The 5530-nt window shown below is 41.2% G+C and overlaps 1 protein-coding gene across 2 annotated transcripts in view; it reads left to right on the forward strand.

Annotated features, from left to right (window-relative positions):
* Nucleotides 1-1299: 1299 nt before the first annotated feature.
* Nucleotides 1300-5530, forward strand: part of znf536 (zinc finger protein 536) — a 231126-nt gene continuing 226895 nt past the window's right edge. For both annotated transcript variants that reach the window (XM_017032457.2, XM_025055399.1), the window contains exon 1: nt 1300-3550. The gene's annotated coding sequence lies outside the window, so the exon portion shown is untranslated. The remainder of the gene's footprint in view (nt 3551-5530) is intronic.

Raw genomic sequence — 5530 nt, forward strand, 5'->3', positions numbered from 1 at the left:
TGGGGGCCGGATGTGGCCCATTCAGCTTCTTAATCCGGCCCGCCAAACTTTTCCAAATTTGATAGTTTATTTATATTATTATTATACTTCTGCCTTTTTCCATGCAATACCCACATTTCCCCAATAGATGGCGTAAAAAATGATACAATTATTTTAGCAATTTAGCCTTTGTGCATGACATTTACATGTGATTTATCTTAGTTCAGTTAAGAATGCTCCAACTATCTGCTTCCGACCCAGCACCCCTGTTCAATTTTAGGACAATCGTGGGCTGCAACTCAAAACGTTTGCCCACGCCTGAGCTAATAAAACAAAATGTTCAACAGACCCAAACAACCGGTACTGAAATAATGACATCCGTCCCGGCTAACCGTGTATCGGTCTGTCGTCCGTTGTTTCCTTCTGATTCACAAATACGTGTGCATTTCTGATCTTTGAAGCACTCGTACCCATCGTCACAACTTTCATAAATTCACTTTTGAGGAAGAAATTTGATAGAGAATATTTGACCTCCTGTCTTCTGAAGTTGAGAAGTTCTGGAGACGGATCAAGCATTGTCAGTTGACGTTCAGTTGAAGACACGAACGGCAGGAATGAGGAAGTTGTTTGGTTCTTAGACATGGCGAGAACAAGTCCAGAACCCTTTATATCACTGTTTCTCAAAGACTGGGTGGTGACCCTCAGGTGCGACGCAAGAGATTTTTTTGTGGGGGTCGTCTTGCATCATTTCCCAGGGGTTTACAAATAATGTCTGTTAACTTGGTTCGTAAAGGTTTCACTTTTAAAATATGGGTCCCCAGAAAAAAAGATTGGGAAACACTGCTTTATTCTAACTATCTTCATGTCTGGCCCAGGTATAGAACATATTAATGGCTGACTTTTTTCTGTATTCAGATCGAGATTACAGGTCATCCCGTTAAAAGATGGTCGGGTGAAACTCGCTGGTACGGTCCAAGTACTGACTGTGCTTTTTCTCTCTTCTTTTTCTGTGACTTTTATGAGACGAACTTTTGTCAAGTTTGACAAAAGTTTTAAATTTATTTGAACTTTTTTTTAAAAAAAAGAAATCACCTAAATTGCAATGCTGCTAATCATTTAAAGATTTATGATAATAATCACAGTATTAATGTTATTATTGTTATCTATTTATTTAAATAATAATAATGGATAACAGTAACATTAAAGTTGTATTCTTGTCATGAGCTGCATTGAATCCGTCCTTTATATAATCCATACTAAAACTCAGATCTTAATCCCAAATCTATGACTTTCTGAAACCTCTTCTAAGACACTTCTACAAAAAACATAAAAGAAAAAAAAAACATATTAATTGTTGTCAGGTGTGTTATCTTATTTTCTTTATCTTATTCATTTCTAATTGAATGTCTTTGGAAATTATTTATTTTTCCATGTTGAACATTTGGAAATCCATTTGCACTCATACACTTTATTGTTATTATTTCTCCGCTAACAAGCCAAACTTAATCCATTTCCCTTAACTCATTTTTATTTTTAATCTCAACCTAATCCGCAAAAATTAGCTCCTTCCTCATTAGGAACAGGCTTTCATAACCGAAAGGTTACCAGTGTGTGTGTGTGTGTGTGTGTGTGTGCATGTGCGTATGTGCGTGTGTGTGATATCTCCGTCAGTGTCACATCTCCGTCGCTTCGACATTTTGAATAATCAGAGCCGTCTCCTCTGACTCCTGCTTCCCTCTCCTTCTCATCTTCATCACTTTCATCACAGGAACCGCGGGACCCTCGCAGTTTTTAAAAATAAAATAAATCAAATTATGAACCAAACCGTTTCCATTATATCTGCCGTAATCACGAAATAATCCCGTCCGTAACAAAGGGTCCATTTAAAGCTCCACGCTTTTGTCAGCGCCGGGACACTGAACCTCGCTCTGTAATTGCATTATTTATTCTCCTCTTACTTCCCAGCCCTCTGTGCAGAGGCAGTTCAAATGTGAAAACCTTTCTGCCAGCAGGAGGAGAAGGGGCAGCGGAGTTCGGCCTGTGAGGTAAGAGCCTCGCACCTACATTTTACTCCCAAGTTTAATTAAGGTTTTCTCTCAAAACGCGTCGATTTGACGCGTTGGGAAAATGTAAAAGTTGTGCCAACTTGAACTTGAGGAAGAAACCTCAAAATCTTGTTTTGCTTTTTTTTTTTTTTTTTAAAGAAGCCGTTTTCAGATTGACGCTCCGCTGATTTGCCATCAAATCATTTCTTTATTGCGCTGCGGGATAGAGAGTGAAGAACGGATGAGAGGGAGGAGAGAAGGAGGGAGAAGAGGAGCGGTTTGAGCTTATCACGCTTTCTCTCAAACAACACGCGTGCGCGTTCACGCGCACTCTCTCTCTCTCTCGCTCTTTCTCTCTCTCTCTCTTTCTCCTGCGCACACACACAAACACACACACACACACACATACGTTTACATTAAACACAGGGTTAGAGTGCAGCTGGGATGGACGTCATATCTGTGTTTTTAAACCAGCCCTGAGTGGCGCTCGGGACGCAGCACGAAAAGGGGGAAGACGCACAATTACTCTTTTCTCCTGGACTTTCCACGCGCACGCACGCACGCACGCACGCACGCACAGACCCCGGTTGGTATCCACGGACACGCGAGGTAAAGCTCTTTCACTTTTCTGAGTTTCGAGCTCAATTGTTTTAGCTGGATTTTGGGTTTTTTTTTTTTTTTGGGGGGGGGGGGAGTCATTCCCCCCCATAAACCAGGACCGTTCGTGTGTGCGAGTGAACATGTGCGTGCGTGTGACCGCGACGGTTTGCTCTATGTGTGTAAGAGAGAGAGAGAGAGAGAGAGAGAGAGAGTGAGAGAGTGTTGCTGGTTTTTTAATGAAAACTGTTTTTGGGAGAAGGTTGAAGGCCCGTCACAAAGTAGTTTTGTTGAAGCAGAATAGAGAAGACTTAAAGAGATTTAAAAAAAATTAAAATCACCTGCGATGTAATAAAAAAAAGTTGGATCAGGGTGAAGGAGATTTTGGTCGAACAGCAGGTTCAGTTCACACCGCTGCAGGGGCTGCAGGAGCTACCTCCGCTGCCTTTTCCTTTTTTTTTTCCTCCAGTTTTTAATTTCCCCCCTCAGCTGCAAATACCGCAAGAAGCGCGGAGAATATTGGAGAGTATCTCACCGCGAAACCCCGGTGCCAGACAGCTGACGATGAAGAGGATGTTGGTGGTGGTGATGATGATATTTGAGGAGCTGCATCAGTTTGAACGTTTACTTTTATAACAGAAAAGCCTTTAAAAAAAAAAAAAAAAAAAAAAACGGAGCGCAGCGACGAAGTGGCGGAGCGGCGTTTGTCGGTTTCAAACCGGAGCTCAGTGGCAGCTTCGCATTGGGCATAGAGCAGCTGACGCTGTTCAAAGTCGTCCCAAAAGACATTTTTCAAATCCGTGAACATCCAACACAAACACGAGGAGACGCCGGACAACGAGAGCAACGCGAGCGACGTCTGTTTTCTCCGTATACGCCGTTTTACGCGCAGGAGTTTACACACTGCACCGCACCGGAATCCGTAAGAGGTAAGGAGCGGGACCGTACGTGTGAGTGTGCGTGTTTGCACTTGTTTGTGCGGGTTCGCCACAGCGGGAGGGCTCCTCGTGTCTCCCCCTGCCATGATTAGAAAATAACAGAGCAATTACCAGCAGCAGCGGCAGTGGTGGCGACGCTCGTTAAACATAACCCAGTGGCTAAACTAAAAAAAAAAAAAAAAAAAAAAAAAAGGTTGGGGTCTGGGCTCCATACGCTGGGTCTGGGGCGAAAACGCACAGTAATTGTTAACAAATCTGCACAGTTTGTTAGCAGTGTTAAATTTGAAATTTGAGGGGGTTTTTTTTAAATGGATTTAATGTTTTTTTTTTTTTTTTGTTTTCGAAAGTTCACCTGAGTTTTGAGTCAGGAAGAAAGACAAAGTTTTGTTTCACACGCTCCATCATCGTACGTGTGTGCGCGCGCGCGCGGACAAGTGGGATGAAGTTAAACTGGTGTCATTTAGTCACAAGTGTGTCTATAAACTTGTGAGATGGAAGAAGAAGCTGCTGCCATTTTGTTCTCTGATGATGATGATGATGGTGATGATGATTGTGATGAATCGACCTCTGTTCTGCACTAAGACTTTATGATAACGAGAGGGGATAGAAATGATAATATTGCCATTTAAAACAGCTTCTTTGGGGGGGAGAGAGGGGGACGTTTGTCAGTACGTCAGTGTCGTAAATGCAGGTTTTGTTTCACCATTCAGGGATTATTATTATTATTTTTTAATTTTGTCAAAGTGAGTGTGAATAAGTGATAAGCTCTGATCTAAAATGACAAGGGAAAAAAACAAATGGACATTTCTTAGAAGATAAAGGTAATGATGCGTTTCTTCACAAACTCAGCCCTGAAAAATATTTTTTAAATAATTGCTAAATTCCAATTATTGTATATATATTTTTTTTATAAATCCAGAGGAAATTTTATTTATTATTAAGCTTCATGATACAGTTAAAAACAATTTACAACAGTTTAATTTACATTTTAAAATCCTCCTATCTGATTAGGAAGTGTGTGTCCGAGTGTGTGGAGGATTCTGATCTGGAAATGTTGTGATCAGTTTTAACAGTGATGCATGACAGTGAATCAGTCACACACAGCCTCGTCTGTCACCTTTGACTTAAAAAGTAAAATTTGAATCTTAACCTTAACCGACAACTCGGTTTATATTTAAGAATGAAATTTGATCAAAAAAAAAAGTATCATCTTCATTTTTTTTTATGATCACGGTTGTCTTTCATCTCCTTTCATCTCGAAAGGAGATGAAAGACAACCCTAGACCCGAGCCGTCCCCGTATATTTAAGAATGAAATTTGATCAAAAAAAAAGTATCATCTTCATTTTTTTTTATGATCACGGTTTTCTTTCATCTCCTTTCATCTCGAAAGGAGATGAAAGACAACCGTAGACCGGAGCAGTCACTGTGTCCTGCCGCCAAATTGTCTCTGGTTAATGATGTCAAATGAAAATGAAAATCAGTCTGTGACGACTGACAGTGATGCTGCGGCGCAGGACCTGCCGTGTTAGTTTCGAATTTGCACTCACTCTTTCTTCTTCTTTCGTATATCTGTTCAGTCAGAGGGAAGTTATGAGGGAGAGAAGTAGAAGCCCGAGTGTTGGGACTTGACCCCTCAGTGTTTTCTGAGCTGGTGACACACCAGATCCAAAGTCGCAGAGAGTTTCTCCTTTTCATAAAAGTCACTGCCACACACACACACACACATTTTCTCATTGTTCTCTGGTTTGTTTCTCTGGAACGAAAAGTTTTCTTTTCAGAGATAGAGAAAATACATACGTTTCGTAGATTCACGGGGGCAGGAAGGAGCAGGATAAACAGAGGAGCGAACGGAGATGCTGTCATTGTTCCAGCGGATATTTTTGTCTGAAAATTATGTCTGAAATGTGAAAGGCTGAGTTGACCCCTCAGCCCCTGTTTGATTCATCGTACTTCACTCTGTCACTGCCAA

Source organism: Cynoglossus semilaevis, chromosome 5 (assembly GCF_000523025.1).
Source record: "Cynoglossus semilaevis isolate Cse_v1.0 chromosome 5, Cse_v1.0, whole genome shotgun sequence".
NCBI lineage: Eukaryota > Metazoa > Chordata > Actinopteri > Pleuronectiformes > Cynoglossidae > Cynoglossus > Cynoglossus semilaevis.